This window comes from Lithobates pipiens, unplaced genomic scaffold, assembly GCF_037356315.1.
Source record: "Lithobates pipiens isolate NorthernLeopardFrog02 unplaced genomic scaffold, aLitPip1_a1.2 Scaffold_18, whole genome shotgun sequence".
Lineage (NCBI taxonomy): Eukaryota > Metazoa > Chordata > Amphibia > Anura > Ranidae > Lithobates > Lithobates pipiens.
The window spans coordinates 246,175,476-246,197,628 of NW_027507758.1; the positions used below are offsets into that span (position 1 = coordinate 246,175,476).

General features: G+C 42.2%; 1 long non-coding RNA gene across 1 annotated transcript in view; it reads right to left on the reverse strand.

Annotated features, from left to right (window-relative positions):
• Positions 1-2,125: 2,125 nt before the first annotated feature.
• The window catches only part of LOC143990121 (uncharacterized), a 178,205-nt gene continuing 158,177 nt past the window's right edge, over positions 2,126-22,153 (reverse strand). Inside the window, exon 2 of the long non-coding RNA XR_013277169.1 lies at positions 2,126-2,476. This is a non-coding gene — a long non-coding RNA (uncharacterized LOC143990121). The remainder of the gene's footprint in view (positions 2,477-22,153) is intronic.

The following is a 22,153-nucleotide window of genomic DNA, read 5'->3' on the forward strand; positions in this document are numbered from 1 at the left end:
TGGGAGAATAAACAATGGTGCTTCTATTTATTTTGTTTTGTGACATTCTCTGTAGCTGATTTTAGTACTTGCAAAACAATTGCTCAATGACTTATTCTGTATTGCAAAGGTAAAACGAAGCTTTCCTAAATGTTCAGCGGTTGGTTGCAACATAAACAGAGCAGCAGTGTTCATTGCTTTTTATAACTAATAGAGGAAATCCAGACAGCAATAAATAATTCTGTATGTAAATTGACCACAGATAGATGGTAAGCAGGTACAGTAAACAGGCAGAAAAGGTTTGCTCAAAAAGTTTCTCTTAGCCCTTGTACACACGGTCGGATATTCCGACAACCAAATCCGTCGGATTTTGTCTGAAACTGTTGCATACACACAGTCGGACAAAGTTGTCAGAAAATCCGATCGTACTTAACGTGATGACGTTATTTCGTTAGGACGGGACTACGTTCAGGCTAGTAGCCAATAGCTTTGGTCTAGGAATTTGATCTGAGCATGCGTGGCACTTTGTCTGATCGGAATTCTCTACACATGATCGGACAAAGTCCGATCGGAGCATGTTGTCGGAAAATTTTATAGCCCAGCTGGAAAACCTGGTCCGTCGGATACTCCGATGGAAACAGTCCGATGGAACCCACACACTGTCGGATTATCCGACAACATGGTCCTATCGGACATTGTCCATCGGAATGTCCGACCGTGTGTACAAGGGCTTAAAGGAAAAAGAGTTCAGCCAATGGCATCCTACATAATCACTTGGTGCAGCTCTTCTTTTACAATTGTAGCACAAAACCAAAACTGGTCTGGCTGTTTGATCCTAGGTTCCATTCTATGCAGCCAAGTGCACAGTACTTCCCAATCACTCGAGACAGAGGACAGATTGCGCATGTCTTTTTTGTGGTATTTTTAGGTATGAACATGGATATGGTAAAGGTGAGCCTAAGGATACTCCAATGAATGTCAAACTGATAATAGAGGACTCTAATGCTGAACTAATGCTTCAGGGTAAAAGGACACCCTTTTGAAGTGTAGACAACCTGGTATTAAACAGGGACTTTTCAACAGGAATACAGTCCTGCAAGTACAAGTAGTAAAGCAAATCTCCCAAAAAAGGCCAAAGAAAGTCTCTAAGTCCAGAAGGCTGGTACCCAACGTGTCCTGAATACTGTGTAGCCACATGCAGTATCAGTCAGCTTCTGTACTACAACTGCCTGTGTCCTGGATCCTTAGGAAGCCTTCTGCAAATACTTCAGGAAAATACAACAGAGGTCCCCCAGTCAAACAGTAGTTGGGACCACATAAAAGATTCTTGCAGCTGAAGGGGGGTTTCCCAGGGATGCCACAGCCCTCTGGGGAGTCTTACTCCCCCAGGAACAAGATGTCAGAAACCATGAACCAGACCCAGACTGTCAGAGAAGTTACCTGATTGGTCGCAGTGCTGGGCGTGCTGGTGTGCGTTGATGCGCACTGGCGCGCCGATGTGTGCCTGATCCCGCTCCTGTTGGCGCCGGTGCGTGCCGATGCGCACCAGTGCATGCTGTTGTGTGCACTCCTGGTGGCACTGGTGTGTGCGCTGGTGCTCGGGTGCGCGCACGCCTGTGCACGTTGGTGCGCACACGTGCACGGTGTTTGCCGTCAATCAGCCTATTTAGGTCTGCCGCATACTCCGTTAAAGTGCTGCCTGATCATCAGCTCCCCCGTTCCCTGCTCCATTGCCTGTATCTGCATTCCTGTGTCTCCAATCTTCTGATGACCCGGCTTGCCTTTTGGACACCCCTGATTTCCTCCTGCACCTGACCTTGGCCTGTTCTGACCTCGCTCCTGCCTGTTCCTATTTGTACCGTTGCTGCCCGACTATGGCTGAATCCTGCCTGTACCTGGACCCGCCTGCTCAGCTTCTGCTTGGCACCCGACTGCCTGTGTTTCAGCCTACACGCCTGCTGCTTCGGGGGTTCATCCTACTTCCAGCTCCTGGACCCTCTTCATAGGCTCTCATACCACTCCGCACTCCCAGCCTCCTGTCTACTCTACCAGGGGTTGTGAGTCAGACACGTACGGGAGACCACCCCCACCCTCTGCCCAAGCGGACTCACCGGCCTGGTAAGTGGAAGTCTGACAGAGACAGAAGTACAATTAAATAACACTTGTTTATTAATAAAAAATAAAAAGGTAAATAGAGTAAGCGTAGTCAAAGCATAGCCAGGGTCCAGTAACCGGATCGAGTAGTCAGCGAGTCCAGAGTTTAATAACCAGATCGGGTAATCAGCCAGGCCAGAAGTCAGGGATCCAAGTGGAGCAACAGCAAGCAGGATAAGGAGCCAGAATGGATGTCAGCAAGCCAGTCTTTAAACAGAACCGCAGGAGATGGAGATCCGCCGGAGGAGGTCTTGTGATGTGACCAAGGCGAAGGCAGTGATGAAGTGAGCTGGACAGCTTTAAGTAGGCCGGTCAGACGAGCATAATCAGGAACAGCTGGTAACTGTGGAGAGAAATGAGAGCTGGCAATTAGCCGACAGCTGAGCAGCCAGCCCAGAGAAGGAAGGGCTAAGCCAGCCCTGACACAAGAGACCTCTGCTCTGGGTTCCAGCCTATTTACTGTATACCCCTCTTAGCCCCCTGCTGGTCACTCACCACATAGTCCAGGGATTGGCTGGAGAGGCATTAATATGCAGGCTGGAGTCTGTGCTCTTCCACCCACTATGTCCCAGGTCCCTGGGATGCAAGGGGAAGTCCATACCAGGGAGCCCAGATCAGACCCAACTCTACAATTGCTGCTCCCCCTAGCTACAGGGTGGCCAAAAACAAAATGTTAATCACTAGTAGCCTAAAGGGGCACTACACAATCAAAAAATGTTCCCACAGGTTCAGATTATTAAGTGTGCACATCAATGACTATGGAGGAGCAAAAAAGAAACAACTTCTAGTCTGGGATCTAATGCTAGACAACATAACAGAATTGCACCAAACAAATCTACCCTAAATGTTTACTAATTACGCTATGAACAATTGGCTGAAGTTTTGAGCCAAATAATCCACCAATACTACCAAAAGGTACAGGTAAAAGGTAGACATGTTGATCCTGTGGTCAATTTAGAGAGTTTTGATTTGTGGCAGGTGTACATTAAGGGCTTTGTGAAAATTACAGTTTTTATTTTATGAATGAGAGAATTAGATTGCCCAATTTCTGTCTGCAAATTGTAACAGGATTTATACCTAACTGCAGTTAGTTAATTTTCACTGACAATATTTGCTATGGATTGCTTATTGCAATTATTAATTGCAACCATGTAGTTAGATTAACCACTTGCCGACCGCCACACGACGATGTACGTCGACAGAATGGCACGGGCAGGCATATGGGCGTACATGTACGTCCCTGCCTTCCCGCGGGTGAGGGGCCCGATCGGGCCCCCCCCCCCGGTGCCAGCGGCGGTCGGTTTTCGTTCAGAAAATCCGGGATGAGGGGGCGGCCATTCATTCATAGCCACCCCCTCTCGATCGCTCCTGACGAATGGAAGTGAGGCGTGACATCACTTCCTCTCCTGTAATGTAAACACAGGAGAGGAAGTGATGTAATCTCTCCTCTGTGTCGGTATTTTTCGTTCCGGCACCGAGGAGAGAGGATCGGTGAGTTGCACCAACACGACACTTCACAGTAGAACATGCCAGGCACACTCACACCCCCCCTTCACCCCCGATCACCCCCCCAATCACCCCTGCCCCCCCAGTCACAGTGACACCAATAGCATTTTTTTTTTTTTTGCATTGGTGTCATTTGTGACTGTAATAACTGTTAGGGCAGTTAGGGTTAGCCCCCTTTAGCTCTAGGGTACCCCCCTAACCCCCCAATAAAGGTTTAACCCCGTGATCACCCCCCATCGCCAGTGTCACTAAGGCTGGGTTCACATTGCAGCGGTTTATGAGAACGGATGTGATTCGCACCGGACTGCAGTGCAAATCACATCCGATCTCTGTGCGATTCGAGTTCAGCCATACTGAATTCGCGCCGCACCCGCCGCAAATTCGCACGGGACCCTTTTTTTGGTCCGCAGCAGAATCGGATCGCATGGGTGTTCACACCATGCGAACCGAGTTTGCAGATCGCACTGCGATATGCGAACTGATATGGGGGTGTCATTAACATTTCACTGACACTCCCAGCAGTTCGCATAGGGCAGCGTGAACTGCCGCCGGGAGGCATGCGATGCGGGAACCCGCCGCGGATTCGTGGCGTTCCCGCATCACTCCAGTGTGAACCCAGCCTAATAAACAATCGTTTTTCTGATCGCTGTATTAGTGTGACAGGTGACGCTAGTTAGGCAGGTAGGTATTTAGGTCCACCGCAGCTTTTTATAGCGCCAGGGACCCCCATATACTACCGCATAAAGCCCCCTGATTGCCCCCTAGTTAACCCTTTCACCAGTGATCACCATATAACTGTTACAGGTGACGCTGGTTGGTTAGTTATTTTTTTATAGTTTCAGGGCACCCGCCATTTATTACCTAATAAAGGTTTAACCCCCTGATCACCCGGCGGGTGTCATTTGTGACTGTAATAACTGTTAGGGCAGTTAGGGTTAGCCCCCTTTAGTTCTAAGGTACCCCCCTAACCCCCCCAATAAAGGTTTAACCCCGTGATCACCCCCCGTCGCCAGTGTCACTAAGGCTGGGTTCACATTGCAGCGGTTTATGAGAACAGATGTGATTCGCACCGCACTGCAGTGCAAATCACATCCGATCTCTGTGCGATTCGAGTTCAGCCATACAGATAGTATGGCTGAATTCGCGTCGCACCCGCCGCAAACTCGCACGGGACCCTTTTTTTGGTCCGCAGCAGAATCGGATCGCATGGGTGTTCACACCATGCGATCCGAGTTTGCAGATCGCACTGCGATATGCGAACTGATCTGGGGGTGTCATTAACATTTCACTGACACTCCCAGCAGTTCGCATAGGGCAGTGTGAACTGCCGCCGGGAGGCATGCGATGCGGGAACCCGCCGCGGATTTGTGGCGTTCCCGCATCGCTCCAGTGTGAACCCAGCGTAATAAGCGATCGTTTTTCTGATCGCTGTATTAGTGTCACAGGTGATGCTAGTTAGGCAGGTAGGTATTTAGGTTCGCCGCAGCTTTTTATAGCGCCAGGGACCCCCATATACTACCGCATAAAGCCCCCTGATTGCCCCCTAGTTAACCCTTTCACCAGTGATCACCATATAACTGTTACAGGTGACGCTGGTTGGTTAGTTATTTTTTTATAGTTTCAGGGCACCCGCCATTTATTACCTAGTCTCACTAGTGTACCCCTAAATTTAGGGGTGTCTACTTTCCAAAATGGGGTCATTTGGGGGGGGGTTTGTGCCATCTTGGCATTTTATGGCCTTCAAAACTGTAACGCCCTTAGAAAGCCTGAAGGCGGTGCTTGGTTTTCGGGGCCCCGTACGCGGCTAGGCTCCCAAAAAGTCCCACATATGTGGTATCCCCGTACTCAGGAGAAGCAGCAGAATTTATTTTGGGGTGTCATTTCACATATGCCCATGGCATGTGTGAGCAATATATCATTTAGTGACAACTTTGAATAATGACAAAAAAAATTATTTTTTTTTTTTTTTACACAATCGCTTGAGGCAAAAAAATAAAATATTCAATGGGCTCAACATGCCACTTATCAATTTCCTTAGTTCCTTAGTTTGTAGATGTGACAACTTTTGCGCAAACCAATAAATATACAGTTATTGACTTTTTTTTTACCAAAGACATGTGGCTGAATACATTTTGGCCTAAATGTATGACTAAAATTGAGTTTATTGGATTTTTCTAATAACAAAAAGTAGAAAATTCATTTTTTTTCAAAATTTGCGGTCTTTTTACGTTTATATCGCAAAAAATAAAAATCGCAGAGGCAATCAAATACCATCAAAAGAAATCTCTATTTGTGGGAAGAAAAGGACGCACATTTTGTTTGGGTACAACATTGCATGACCGCGCAATTACCAGTTAAAGCAGCGCAGTGCCAAATTGTAAAAAGACCTCTGGTCATTGACCAGCAAAATGGTCCGGTCTGAAAGTGGTTAAGTAATTTTAGCCACAATATCCATAACTGCGTGTAGGTCAATCAGGATGATAAGCATATGTAGCCTCTAGTTAGGCTGCTCAGTTAAATTTAGTTTTTGGCTTCACTGTAGTGAGTGGAGCAGTGCTTGATTGTTTTGGTCTGTTTAATGAGCTGAGGGTTTGTATTCTCCCACCTGCCTCTGAAAGAAATGTCCAGAATATAAAGTAGTGAGATTCAAAATGAGAAAAATGATGAACACTGATTTTCATTTGAGCGATCTTCAGTAGCTTGGGCTTTTTTTTGTTTAACCGCTTAAGGACCGCCTCACGCCGATGTACATCGGCAGAATGGCAAGGCTGGGCACAAGCACGTACAGGTACGTTGCCCTTTAAGTGACCCGGTCCTGAGCTCTGTGACCATGGCCGCAGGACCCGTGGACTCGGTCACCGCCGGTGTCCCGCGATCGGGTCACAGAGCTGAAGAACGAGGAGATGTAAGTGTAAACAAACCTCTCCTCGTGCTTCCTACTGAGGCTGTCACTGATCGTCTGTTCCCTGTTATAGGGAAAGACGATCAGTGATGTCAGACGCCAAGCCACGCCCCCTACAGTTAAAAAAACACACACACATTTAACCCCTACACTGCCCCCCTAGTGATTAACCCCTTCACTGCCAGTGGCATTTTTTACAGTAATCAGTGCATTTTTAATTGCACTGATTGCTGTATTAATGCCAATGGTCCCAAAAATGTGTCAAAATTGTCAGACGTGCCCGCCATAATGTCGCAGTCACAATAGAAATCGCTGATCGCCGCCATTACTAGTAAAAAAAAAAATTATTAATAAAAATGCCATAAAACTATCCCCTATTTTGTAGACGCTATAACTTTTGAGCAAACCAATCAATAAACGCTTATTGCGATTTTTTTACCAAAAATATGTAAAAGAATACCTAAGTGGTTAAAGGGTCAACGCACACAAAAATTACTATTTACTACAGGGTAAGCTTGGTGAATCTCTGGTTTCATATTTGTCTTTGATATACAGTATTGCAAAAATTAGAGCTGCATACCATTAATTCTGACTCTGTTCCTGCCCATCTGGAAACTTTGGGAATTCCCACACACCTTTGTGTGTCACAGCTTCTCTAGTTAGATTTTTCATGATCTACAATAAATCTAAAATCTAGCAGGGGGGGTGCAACCCTGAATAGTAGCCACAGCAGATGGGCAGACCCAAGACATCTAGTGCTGAGATCACACCAATAGAGTTCCAAGAAAAAACTGTAGGTTGTTTTAAATGTTCAGTATCTACCAAACAACTGAAATATAGGTTTGGTGCTATGATGTTATGATGCCTCATAAGTGTCAGCCATCATAAAAAGTACCTTTGTAAATTATTTTCCTTGTTTTCTTTTGGGATAAAGGTTTTTAGATAAATTAATAAATTAATAAAGCACCCCTGAATGTAAACATCCCTGTCTATAAACAGATGTCGTCTGCTGTTCGACTACTCATCAAAAAGTTAATTAATTTCAGTAATTCAATTTAAAAAGCGAAACTCATAATATATAGATGTGCTACACACAAAGTAATATATTTCAAGCATTTCTTTCTTTTAAATTTTGATGATTATGGCTTACATCTAGTGAAAACCCAAAATTCAGTATCTCGGAAAATTACAATATTACATAAGACCAATAAAAAAGGAATATTTAATGCAGAAATTGGCTTATTGAAAAGTATGTCCATATAGAGATGCTGATTTAATTTTCCAGCAGGACTTGACACCTGCCTACACTGCCAAAAGTACCAATACCTAGTTAACCACTTCCCACCCGGCCAATGTATATATACGGCCGGGTGGGAGCCGCCTGCTCCTGATAGGACGTTCAGGAACGTCCTTCAGGCAATCGGCTCTCCTCTCCTCACACGGAAGTCACCGCTGAGAAGAGGAGAGCAGAACGCTGCAGCCGGCTGATGATCAGTGAGTATGGGCTGCTTTTCACAGCTTTTTACTCACTGATCATCAGTGTAGTGTAAACACACAACACACCACACAGTGAAAACACAGTCCCCACATATGTCCCCAAAACACACATGTCCCCAAAACATACATGTCCCCAAATAATAAAAACACATGTCCCTAATAATAAAAACTTGTCCCCCACATATGTCCCACTAAAATCACATGTCCCAATGATTATCTGCACACATATGTACGTGATCACCTGCACACATATGTACATGATCATTTGCGTACATATGTCCGTGATCACACAAACCAATTATTATACACTTAACGGAATTTTTTTTACCAAAAACATGTAGCAGAATACATTTTGGCTTAAATTTATGACAAAATTTGATTTTATTGGATTTCTTTTCAAATAGAAAAAAGAAAATATTGTTTTTTTCCCAAATTTCCGCTTTTTTTGCGCTTATATCGCAAAAAAAAAAAAACGGAGTCGTGAATAAATAACACCAAAATAAAGCTCTATTTGTGCGAACAAAATGATAACAATTTCATTTGGGTACAGTGTAGCATGACCGCGCAATTGTCACTGAAAGCGCTAGAGCGCTGAAAGCTGAAAATTGGGTTGGGAAGGAAGGGGGTGAAAGTGCCCTGTATTGAAGTGGTTAAATGATCATGGTATCACTATGCTTGATTGGCCAGCAAAGTCGACTGACCTGAACTCCATAGAGAATCTGTGGGGTGTTGTAAAGAGGAAGATGCAGATAAGCTGAAGGCTGCTATCAAAACAACCTAGGCTTCCATAACACCTCAGCAGTGCCGCAAGCTGATTGCCTCCATGCCACACCACATTGATGCAGTAATTATGCAAAAAGAGCCCCAACTATGTATTGAGTGCATACTATACTATACATAGACATATTTTTCAGTAAGCCAACATTTCTGTATTAAAAATCCTTTTTTTATTGGTCTTATGTAACATTCTAATTTTCAGAGATACGAAATTTGGGGTTTTCAGTTTCACTAGTTGTAAGCCATAATCATCAAAATTAAAATAAAGAAATGCTTGAAATGTATCACTCTGTGTGTAACGCATCTATATATATATGCAGCCTCCCTGTCATATTATCATATCCTCCAGAGTCCAGCTCTGATCTGCCCTAGGGCCACAAAGCCATGCTCCAGTACTGGCTTCCACTTTGCCTTCCACAGTGCACACCCCTCTGTTCCCATTGGCTGGGGAGAAGCTGTGAGCCATTTCCTGAATGAAGAGTAGCACGGGGTGAAAAAGCCCAGGATGGGGAAGTGTCTGTGCTGTGTGCTGGCAACATGGAATGGCAACTGAGCTCAGCGAGCTAAGAGTAGGAGAGTGCCATCCTGTAGCCTTGATGGGACCAATGTCACTGGTAAGGTAAGACACCACTCATTGTCTCCTAGTCACCAGCTAGGATTCTCTGTAACGCCCCACCCAGGGATGTTTGCTTACTCCCACTTCCCTGACAACTGGGGAAAAGACACACACCTTAAGGAGTTGACATTTCCCCAACACCTTCCAACACTGACAGAGTATTAGAGAAATTAGATGTATGCTTATAAACATGTATGCCTCCTTGTTTAAGACTGCTTAAAAGTAGGATTGTTTCATGTAACCCACAGAATAATTTTGATTCCTTGAAGTGCATATAAATCACAGGAGATAATAGTTTTGTTTTACAAAGAACTTAGTTTTGTTTCCTTAAATATATGTAATCACAGTTAGATTCATTTTTATTTTAGTTTGTAAGACTGAGCATGCCTACTTCTAAGATATGAAAATAAAGGTCAAGCCCATATATATATATATATATATATCAATCATGTCTAGGAGAGGTGGCTAAGTCAGGCCTGTAAAGGTATATTAATGCAAGTTTTTCAATTGCCAGTCAGACATGTCAGATAGGTGCCAATCAGCCTGATCTATATGTATGCTGTCCTATTGCACAGGTCATAGAGGTCAGAACCAATAGGCAAATATTGTTCTTTTGCTGTAACTTGTCTCCTCGTACGGGAATAAACTTGCCCCGGGACTGTGATGTCATAATGGGTGGGGTCACCAGGTGACATCACCCGGTGACCCCACCCCTTATGCCTATATAAGTCGCCGTGCACCATGTCCACGGAATTACAGTGGGAGAGAGCATCGTGTCAACATCGGAAGAACAGAAGAAAGAAGAAGACTGTGACGATGAAGGAGAAAGCCAGGCTCCTCCGCTAGCAAAATAGCGGCAAAAGAGCAGAAGATAGCGGAGGAGCCTGGCAACAAGAACCAGAAAGCGCTGAGAAGTCGGAAGAAGACCTCCGAAGTCGGAAGAAGACCCCCAGGTTAATGGGTAGGGGTACGATGTACCCCATACTCATTCACATAGGGTGGGGGCCGATAATCCCCCCACCCGCAGACCCTGACAACCAACGCCCAGGGTTGTTGGGAAGAGGCCCTTGTCCTCATCAACATGGAGACAAGGTGCTTTTAGGTGGGGGGCCGCAGGTTCCCCCCTTCCCCAAAGCACCCACCTCCCCATGTTGAGGACATGGGGCCTAGTACGGTTCATGGGGGGTGCTCGCTCCTCCCTACCCCCTTTCCTGACTGGCCGGGCTGCGTGCTCGGATAAGGGTCTGGTATGGACTTTCCCCACCCCCTTTCCTGATTGACCGGGCTGCGTGCTCGGATAAGGGTCTGGTATGGACTTTGGGGGGACCCCCACTCCGTTTTTTCGGCGTAGGGGGTTACCCTTAAAATCCATACCTCGCGAGGTGTCAATCCCGCCGATGAAAGTGGCGAGATTGACTTCCTTCTGTAGTCCCGTCGTACCTGAAGTCACATTCAAAATTAACAGACTTTAGTCCGTGTATGGGCAAGTTCGTTCATTTGGAGAGTCCGTGGGACCAGCATACAGACAAGGACAGGAACTGGGTGCGGCAGACTTTCGGCGGGAAGATTTAAAACATGTTTTATTTCTTGGTCCGCCATACTTTTGGGAAGAAAAAGTCAGCTGGAGCCCACACACGATCGAATTGTTCCGACAGACTCTGGTCCACCGAACCAAGTCCGCCGGAAAGTCTGATCATTCATACGCAGCATTAAACCACTTTGAGTATCTTGGCGTGCGGTGGGTGTATCTGCATGCACAGTGGAAGTGGTAAGTGGTAGTGGGGGGGGGGGTCAAATTTTGCATCAGGGCCCACAAGCTCCACGCTACGCCTCTTATAAAACCAAGACAGTGGATGTGTATGATGATTTGCTCCATTGTTCCAAACCAAATCTTTCTGCACTGCCTCATGCACCAGGTACAGGCAGTATAGGCAAATAAAAGAAAACATGTCTTCACACTCTGACGCTACAAGTAAGCTATATTGGATGAAGTGCATTAGAAGGGTGGTCCCATGGGTGGGGACTGTTATCATGGTTGTTAGTTCTAAAAAAATAGGATCTATGTAAGATCATCAGAGTGTGGGCGCTTGTTTTCTTCTTCCTGTATAAGATCATTACATTCACTGATTTACCATATGTGTATCATACACTTGCACTGTACATATGCTCTTGCGTATATTAAAGCCTGCCAGGTGATGCTAAATTGTTTCCAGTCACAGTCTGTATGAGGCACATGAGTGAGCGCATTGCTTTTATGTTTCAATAAATGTTTTTAAAATGATTTACATTATTAGAGTGTTTTATCTGTTTGGCATGGCTAGGAGTGGAAGTGAAAGAGTGCACCTTTCATTTCTAATACAGACAAGCACTGTTAGACCTTTCATAACTAAAAGGTCAATTTGTTCTGGTGAGCGATCCATCTACATTGCTGTGTGGGATTTGCTTCATGCTGAATTTATGCATAGGAACGTAGTGGCTGGAACAGCATTGTTTTTTCGAACACACCAGATTGAATTGCACAAATTTGAAGGGTTATTAATTCACACTGAGACTTTCTGCTACAGCCTTGTTTTCATTCAATTTTAGATTTCCTGATGGTTTTATGTTTATCTATCTACTGGAAAGATGTATATTGTTAGAGTATTACAAAGTCATTTATGTTTTCGTAATTGTAGTTTCTTGGATTATAAGTAAACATGGGTGTGCTACATACATCTATTTTTTAGAAGCACTCATTTTATTTAATCATATTTGTTTTTATGGCAGGTAGAGCAAATTCCTTTGGTTTACTAGGTTGACAAATCTGCTGTCCAAGCGTGACTCCATTGATCCTCTGTAGAGTGGAGCCACCCTAAAGCTGGCCATACATTATACAATTTTCTTGCAAGGGTCTTCCTGATTGCATACAAATTAAACATGTTTAGGTTTGACCTCATATCATATAGTTTTGGTAAATCTAAAGATACATTTTACAAGAGCATTTGTATAATGTATGGCCACCCTTAGACAGAAAGTATATTATTGGCCATATCACCGGATGAAAATATAGGCAAAAAAGCCTAAACCAAAAAAAAATTACTGCAACCACCGCATATAAGGATTAGTAAGCTGCAACATATCACATTTTTTAGGTTTGAGTATGCTTTAAAGAGCCCTAGGGTTGTGAATCACAGAAAATAAGTGTTTTTGAGGAAGGATTGAAGTTAGAGATGAGGAGAAAAGTGTTTGCTGCAATGCTTTACTGCATCCCTTGCCTTGAGGGAGTAAGCAGTGATTGGATTGCTTAAGTGAGTTCTCTGGAATAACCACATAATTAGATTTAGCCAAGTAATCAAAATCAGGCTCTACCCCTTATAGGACTTCAGTGGTGGCATGATATTTTGCTAGCTGGGCAATTTGCCTGGATATATTTGCATATACAGTATCTAGGTCACCCCATGCCCTGGCTCTGAGCATAGCTTGGGTGAACAGTTTGGGTTTTTGCTGGTGCCAAATGAATTGGGAGATTTGAAATTGAAGAATGCAAAGGATGTGGGAAGGGATATTCACTGGTTGGACCCTAAAACAACAAAGTATTACCTAGACATGGTAGATTTCATTAAAATGTCTTTCCTCCCAAAGTTAGAGATGTATTCCAAGTTCATAGTAGATGTTTAATCTTTAGTTAAGCTTGAAGTGTTGAATGTTAACTGAGGACTATACTCAAATAGTGGTATACAAAAAACATGATGGAGTTAGCGGACTGTTGACGAGGTCAGAGATTTTGATTCAGAGCTTGTTATTTAAAGTATAGCTAAAAGCAAAACTTTTTATTTTATTTTGTATCGTGAAGATGAATTAGAACACCTGTCCGTTTTGTATTGCTCTCTGTGCCCTCGTTAAGGAGATTGACCCTCCCTATATGTCCTCTGTTTAGCATTATCATTGAAAGTGAAAGTAGAAGAAAATCCCAAATGTTGGGCTGTCTCCAGAAAAGTAATAGTGGGGAATTCTTCCAATGGGGACACTAGTTCTGGTGACCTGGGGGTCCCCAAAGAATTCACTTAATTTGCAAGGATTTCTTCTCAATTCCTGTTTGGCTATGGGACAGGAAGTTAAGGGAGATCTATGCAATGGGACACCAATGGCAAAAAAAAATCTGACAGGAGTTATAACCCTTTCTATTTGAAGCCTGCATATTTGAGACTTTTTTATTTTTTATTTTTAAGACAAGGCTAGCCGCTTCTTTTTTAAGTCTACCGATTTTAGGGAAAAAGGCAAACTAGTGTTGAAAAGGGGATGGGAGGATGGGTACTGCCATGGGCACATGTAATAATGCAAAAAAAGTTTTTAAAATAACATGTTTAAATACCAAGTTTCAATGGACAATATTGATGATAAATACATACAGTAAATCCTTGCTGGGGAATTAATTGAAACTGTATGCGGTATTACAGAACAATAAGGATTTTCGTGGACAGTCTTAGTGACAGCGTACACTGCCAGTGCATATATGGCTGTGGAGTTGATTTATTTAGCTGTACCCCAGTCTGATTCATTTCAGTAAAAAAAGAAAAAAAAACTTTTCAGGTAGTTTTACCTACTTTTTCATCAAATGGTAAAAGTCCCACTTCTGTCAACATGTGCATCTAAACCACTTCACATTGTATGACTCACATTCCAACATTTACTGCATCCCCCTATCCCCATAAATAAAATAAAAGTTATGCATACACCAGTTAGGCCTATTATTCCTTAAAGAGGAAGTAAACCCTGATGAGTTTACTTCCTCTTTCATTCCCTGCAAAGGCAAAGCATAATGGACTACTATGAATCAAAGTGTGTTGTAAGGGTTTACAACCACTTTAAAGTATAGCAAACTAAAAAACACTTTTTTGATTTTTGTTTCTTTTTTTTGGCCAAAAGTTCAGTAAGGCTGTCCCTGTTATCACTAAACGTGCAAGACCTTCCTGCTGCTGGCCAATTTATATCAAGCTTTCATTAAGAATTATTAGACCCAGGTCATACAGCAGTGTAAAACGGGACAGTAGCAGGACACTTTTAGGGCTGGTTCACACCAGGAATGGCAGGAATCACTGTGATTCAGGTGTGGTGCAATTTAAGTCCATTCATTTTGAATGGGCTGAATCACACTAGAAGCACTGCATGCACTACTTTAAAAAATTTTTTATTGCATCCACCCCCCACAGATTGCAACAGCAGTTCATTTGGAATGCAGTTCAGAAAACTCACATGGAACGCAGGTTTCACGCAACTGGTGTGAACAGCACTTAATGAGAGAGATTTGGCTAAAATGTACTAGAGAAAAAGAGTACAGGCAGGTGTTTTACTAAGATATTTAAAATGCTACAGATGACCCAGAAGTGTAAAATTTGCCACCAGAAGGACAATTGTAAATAGCAAAGTTAGGCCCAATTTTACTAGAGTTCAGGCTAGGAATTTAGTACAAAATTAGGATACTATAAAGGATAGAGAATACATTTAGTTAACAGCAGGACAGTTTTATGAAAGTGTAACCAAAGGCAAAACTTTTTTTTGTGGAGTAGAGAAGGATTAGAACACATGTCAGTTTTTATTGCTGTCTTTGCCCCTGTTAGGGAGATTCACCCTCTCTATTTGTTCTGTTTACCATTATCATCTAAAATTGACAGTAAAAGAAAATCCAAATCTTTGGGTTGACATCAAAACACTAATAGAGGAGAACTTTTACCATGAGAGACTAGTTCTGGTGACACTGGTGATTCCCTCACTTTTGTAGGATTTCCTGTTTTAACAATATGAAAGGAAGTGAAGGAAAATTTCCACCAATGGGACACAGATGGCAGAAAAAAAGAAACAAAAATGTTAAAGTATTTTTTGTTTGTTATACTTTGAGGAATGATAGGCCTAACTGCTGTATGCATAACTTTTATTTTATTTATGGGGGTAGGGGGATGCAGTAAATGTGAGTCATACAATGTGAGGTGGTTTAGATGCACATGCACAGAATTTGGTGGGTGAACATCATTCTTAGGGGGGCTTCCAGACTTTAATAACTCCCCCATGCCCCAACAACCACAAGCCATGATTTTGGCAAAAGATCATTGTTAAGGGCATGTAGCCTGGATTGGTTCAGGAGACCTGATGCCAGGCTGCATGCTTGCATTAAGCCTCTGGTATGTAGTTGGAGAGTTCCATTACATTTTTTTTTCCAGGGCTCTTCCTCAAACCCCATAACCGGTCTGAAGGGGCTGGTATTTATTTTTGGGGAACCCTGTAACATTTCTTTTATGTAGGGGTCCCCACTAAAATCTATACTAGATTTTTGTAAAAACATCTATAACCAAATGGGCATACAGGAAAAAAAGCAGTTAATTAATTTGTCCCTCCCTGCAAGCTTCCTTTATTTGTAAACAAGCTAATAGGGACCATCCCCAAAAATACCTCCTTGGTGAGGGTATGGTTTATAATTTATGGGGGTCCCCATTGCATTATTTACAAAATAAAGGACTCTTGCAAAGAAATGTATAATAATGGAATTTTAAACAGCTTTTCTCCCCTGGACAATGTTACTTTCACTATACTACTTTGTGTATATGGAAGAGATGCATCATTTTGCAGTCAGTTTTTTAAAAGAATAGTGAATTTTTAATGTTGCCCTTTCAGCATTGTTAAATTCATTGATCCCTGCAAAACTGTTTTAAAAAAAATATATTCTATGTATTGGTACATATTCCTTTCGGGCAGGGTCCAGCCCCACATACAATTTCCTTGCCAATTCCTTAGCTATTAAATTCAGCCCCATTAACTTGAATAGGGTTTGGATTCAGCATCCAAACTCTTGATATGTTCAGCCAATCCCCTGCAAATCTAACCCAGGTGTGTTTCAATGGTGAATCAATCTTTATTTTGGTTTTGGGTGGATGTCAACAGGTTCACCCACCAGTTTCTTGAAATAGTCAGAAAGTCTGAGAAGTAGTAACCTTCCAACCCAAAGATCACCATTTTACTGCTCCAGTTATAGCATATTGCATCTCGCTTTTTGAGTCATACAGTATATCCAAGAAGTGCAGAAGAACACACTAGAAAACTGTCCAGTCTATAGAATAGCAGATTGGCTTCGGCTTGTTCCCTCCCTAACCTTGCCCCTCTAATGTGTTTCACCCATTCATGGGCTTAGGCCGACAATAAACAAATTTCTGTGATTGCAATAAATAAATTCACTCGATTCCCACATCAACACAGACAGTGTAGATGTGGGAATCCCTCCTGCTGGCCAGTGTCTTCTCCTCACGGAGAAAGCTGTCCCCGCTGGGAGAAGACAGTGATTATCGCTAGCGGCTATAGCAGCCGCTTGTGATAATTGCAAGCAAATCTGTCAGGCTGGTTGTACCCAAGTTGATTCATCAATCAAGTTGGTACATTCAGCCTGCCCATTAATGGTTTGAATCTTGGCTGGTTCCTGGTGAATATTCGTGTATAGTCGTAAAGGTCGGTGGTTGTTCAGTGGCTATAAAACTAAGCATACAGTCTGATAAAATATGCAGCAAACCTTAACAGAATTTATAAGTATGGAACCTCCTAAAATGTCTTTGTTTTTTTGTGGTGGGTGGACATTTTATTTTTCAGATGTGAAAATATATTTTTTTAACTTCAGTATAAGGCATCTAATTTAACTACTGTATACTAATTACATTTGATTTAGTTATCTAAGCACTTCTGTGAATCCTCACTATAATTAATTTGATTTTACACTGAGGTCAATAGTTAGTGATGTATTTGTGCCTACCTATGAGATTTTTAGAAAGCATGGCTGATGAGTGCAGCTCCTGACGAGTCATGTCAGTCTTGTGTTAATAAGTAAACAAGCATCCTGCTTGAGATACTTCAATAATTGAGAAACGGTCTATCTTCTTACAATGCCAAAGGCTTGATTTGTCCCTGAAGATTCAATCTACTTCTTAAACTCTGTCTCCAATATTTTCCTTACTGATCTATATACTGATTACTGGTACATCACAAATGCATATATTGTTTGGGTTGGCTGCGTGTTAAGCCATATAAAATGAGATTATACACGTTTACGTTTTAGTTCCCAAACCATATAGGCAAACCTTTCAAAGTAGAGAAAAATAATAAGCAAATGTCATAAACTTGTCCATAATTGGTACAATTAAATTGAAGTACAATTTTGAGTGGGGGACAAATGATACCACTGATCTTTAATGCAAATATTTATATTCACCTGAAGTAAACCTTTTTGAGAAAAACATAGGGGCTGCCATTTATGACTTCCTTCTGAAAATTATAGTTCCCTGAGTGAAGTCAAAAGTACTTATCTGCACACTTGTTTTAGGTTTGTAACTAAAAGTGTTACTAAACCCACAACAGTAAAATCAGTCTGTATATGCAGTAAAGCATGCTTGTTATACTCACTGTGGAACCTAAGGGGTTAAACATCTGCATTGTGTAAAAAGGTTGTTTGATCCTGTATGTACAGATCCTCCCCTTCTTCCGCAGTCTCCAATCCATCTCCTGATAAAACACATTGGCACAGGCCAATCAGCACTGTCCAGACAGAAGGTCAGGAGTCTTGCAGTCTCATAGGACAGTCAGAAACAACCAGTGATCAGCTGGACACTGATAGAAGTCAGAAGACTGCTCTATCTCTAAGGTATATAGCAGTTTATATTTACTAAAATAATTGCATTTCCATGTTCTGTGTACTGTGGGAGACCAGATATAGTGAATGCAGGGTCCTGAGTTTAGTAACATCTTAAAGATTGGAAGAAAGAGGATCCATTTGGGTCAGACATCTAGCAAATGCAGAATGAAAAGTAGCAATGACAGATTAAAGAACATTCTCAGAAAAGGTTTTGTTCAAGAAAATTCATGTGTTTTGAAAGAGCTTTCAACAAATAATCACATTATTCATAGCTTAGAATTGAGAGTCAAATGATGATCATATCCTGGGAATTTGATTCTACAGTTTACTCCAGTGATATTATGACACAACACATACCAGAAAATCTCAGTCTCAAACTTGTTCCCAGGTACACCACAATAATATGTAGCTCTCATTTAAAGGGGTTGTAAACCCTCGTGTTGTTTTCACCTTAATGCATCCTTTGCATTAAGGTGAAAATTCACCTGGCAGTCACCACCCCCCCCAGCCCCCCGTTTTACCAGAGCCCCTTCATCTCTTGAGCAAGGATGCGCTGTCCCGCTCTTGATTGGATAGATTGATAGCAGTGCAGCCATTGGCTCCCGCTGCTGTCAATCAAATCCAATGATGCGAGCCCTGGGGGACCCTCCTTGACTTTGATGGATAGATAACTGGAGAAGGGAGGCACAAGGAGGAGGTGATGCATTATATAAACAGAAGTGACAGATTAAAGTGTCCTCAGTATAGGTGAGGCAGCAGACATTTTGTTGGAGATCAAAGGAGAACTGCAATTGGTCTGTTTTCTGAGGTTGGATCTTTAGTCCTGCCTAGTGGCACCTGAGAGAGGAGGAAAGCCCATATTTCTGGAGGGAGAGAGATCCACAGGTATTGGTACGCAAAGGCAGGCTGCAAAGAGCACAGGACATTGAGGGGAGAGTTAATCCCCATGATAGAAGAAGTTAGCATCTTTGACCTGCAGACAGGTCTCTCCCCTGCATTCCCACTAGGTACCAGAGAAATCTGCAGATCTCAAGGTGCATCTAAAAGCTGCCTGCTGAGCGCTATGATCAGAGGAGTCTATGAGACTGTGCTGAGAGATAGGAGCTGTGAGAGAGCTACAGGCTGCTGTGAGCAAAGAAGAGAACCCCAGAGGACTGCTAGAGATGTGGACTGTGGACTCCAGTGAGGGAAAAATAACAGGCTTGAGGGGGAAGCCCCAGACTATTTCATGACCTGTCACCTGGCCTCTGAGAATTGAATTCCTGTCATGAGGACACCTACATAACGCTTACCTGTGGGTTACAAATATTTTCATATTGATAGTAAGCACTCCAACAAGAGTTTTGGAGCCCCACCGCCATCAGGCTGTATAATTTTCTTCCACTGACCAATGGTTTAGATAAGACCTAAGAACATTGGACAAGCCATACCGTTTAATACATCTCCAAGTGTTCTTTTTGAAAGTTATTCTCTACTGTGGGCTAATACATTATTGTCAGCTGAATTGTTCTGCTCATATCCACCCAGTTCATTCAGCAAGACCTTTCACAGGCGAAAAGAGGAAGTAAGAGTCATACACCCTGCCATAAAGTTGTTTGTTCCTGAGATTGATATCAAGTTAGCCTGCAACAGGGCTTGTCTTGGCCCTAAAAAAGCCATTTTGAAACAATACTGCTTTACTGCATATAAAGACTGATTTTACTGTTGTAGTTTATTAACACTTTAAGGCCAATTTGGGCTTATGCTGAATATCACACTTAAAGTGTCACCAAACCCACATCATAAAAAGCTATCAATTAATGCTGTATTATACGCTGTTCATACTCATTCATTTTCTTCTGTATTCTGCAAAGATGATCATGCCACTCTCTATCTCCACCTTCTTTTCATGTCCCTAATTCAGTTAGGGATTTGGCAGCTGTGGTGGCAACCCTGCACATGCTCAGTCTTCAGTGAGTTTCTATGCTGAGCATTTCCTCCCTCACATCTGAATGTCAGGGCTGGCTTAGCCATTCCTTCTCTGGGCTGGCTGCTCAGCTGTCGGCTAATTGCCAGCTCTCACTATAGACCCACCAAAGCAAATAGAAGTCTTCAAAGACCTTAGAGGTTTCTTCAAATGTGGCAAATGCCTCCCATGTAGGGTCAGCAAAAAAAACAATAAATAAAGGACAACATTCTCCTCATCGGCCAATGGATCCAGCTACAATATAAGGGAACTTATCACGTGTGGCAGTACTCACGTAACCTATTGAATGTCCCTGCCACAAACAATATGTGGGGAGGACTAAGAGAGAATTACAGGTAAGGATTAGAGAACACATAACTAACATCAAAAAACAGTTTAAAAAAACATACCCTCTCAAGGCATTTTAGGGACTACCATAACAGAGACTCCACGTGTATGACCTTTTATGGTATAGACAAGATTAAAGGTCATTGGAGAGGGGACAATAAGAAAATCAAAATTTCCCAGAATGAAACTAGCTGGATCTTCCAACTTGATACTCTCCAACCCACAGGAATGAACATTGACCTGGTTCTAAACAGTTTTTTTAACAAATTTTTAGGTTTTAAAATACACAACATGAATTTAAATCCTTCCATCTATACACTACAAAAATCTCCTCAATATTATTCAATCCAATACATCACACATACAACTTTATTTACTCTCCTTTTTTTCTATTATAATTATGAATTTACTCTCTTACAGGAACACATACACATGTGGGCATATACACAGTGGTAAATAACAGCCCACTCCCTTCCTCCTCATTTATGCCCACTAACCAGCTAAACACATTGGGAGTGGGGCATGTAGATTATTGGAGGCTTCATCTCCCTCTTATTCTAAGACACAGGCTGGAGGGCGTAACACAGCCTTTGACTGGTAGAAATCTAGCCACACCCTGTTATTTCTAAGAAATTATAAAGATTTCATTTCAAATATATATTTGTATGCCAATTTAAAACCGTTTATATTTTTTTATTTATTTTTACTCTGTATACCAAAGGCTGTTTTTTTTTTTTTTAATTAAACATGTGACCAGCAGTAGAAGACTAGAAGCTCCTCCTGCTTATGATACACAGCTGTATAATGATTAGGAAAAAGGTACTAAGATGTTTTTTTTTTTCAAGTGCCATCACCCATTTATAGAAAAAGAAGAGACAATATAAATGAAACCGTGTGTGCTTTTTATCACTCACTTTAAGGATTTTTGCTGCTGTGCTATTCCAGGAGATATTTTTATTTTATACTATGTACTTCCTTTTTTTCTTGTACAGGGCTGCAATGCTGTGTTATACCATGGTATGCCTACCACGTATGGATCTTGGGGTGCCGCAAAGAGTCCCCAGCGGTGCTGTGGCAAAATTTAATAAAAATGCTCCATCTAAGCCACGCAGTTTCAATAAACTTTTTCCCCTGCTAGCTCATCCCCCTTTTTTTAACAGTGCTGCCAGTCTGGTGTTTTTTTTTTTTTAATCATCATTAAATCTGCACAGGTACTCTGTGGGCTGCCCTCCCGCACCCTGCAAACCAATGCTGGAGTGCAGCTCTCCTGTCTGGCTGTGTACAAAGGCCATGCACTGTGTGAGAGAAAGACCAGGAGAAGGCCAGACAGCAGGGATTCATATGAGTTCCTCTGCACAATTGGAGGTACAAGACTACAGTACTTTCGGGCATGAAGTAGAGCACAATTGCTTTTCATCAGGCACAGTTTTTGGAATGGCACCTTATTTATTTTTTGTGATCTTGAAGTTATAATATTGCTCTGCTACACATTTTTAACTCTTTTTAATTGAATTTCGAATTGTGTTTGTCTATTTTATTATATATATATATATATATATATATATATATATATATATATATATATATATATATATATATGTAGTGGTTGCTACTGATCTGTGAACTCTGTGTTTATAGCTACTGAACTCTACACGTACAGTTCAGAGTTCAGTATTTTGTAGCACAACGTTCAGTAGTTTGACTTCTCTGCCTTACTGAACTCTTACAAACTATTGAACTCTGTTACAAACTACTGAACTCTCCACATTCATTTTTTCCTTACAG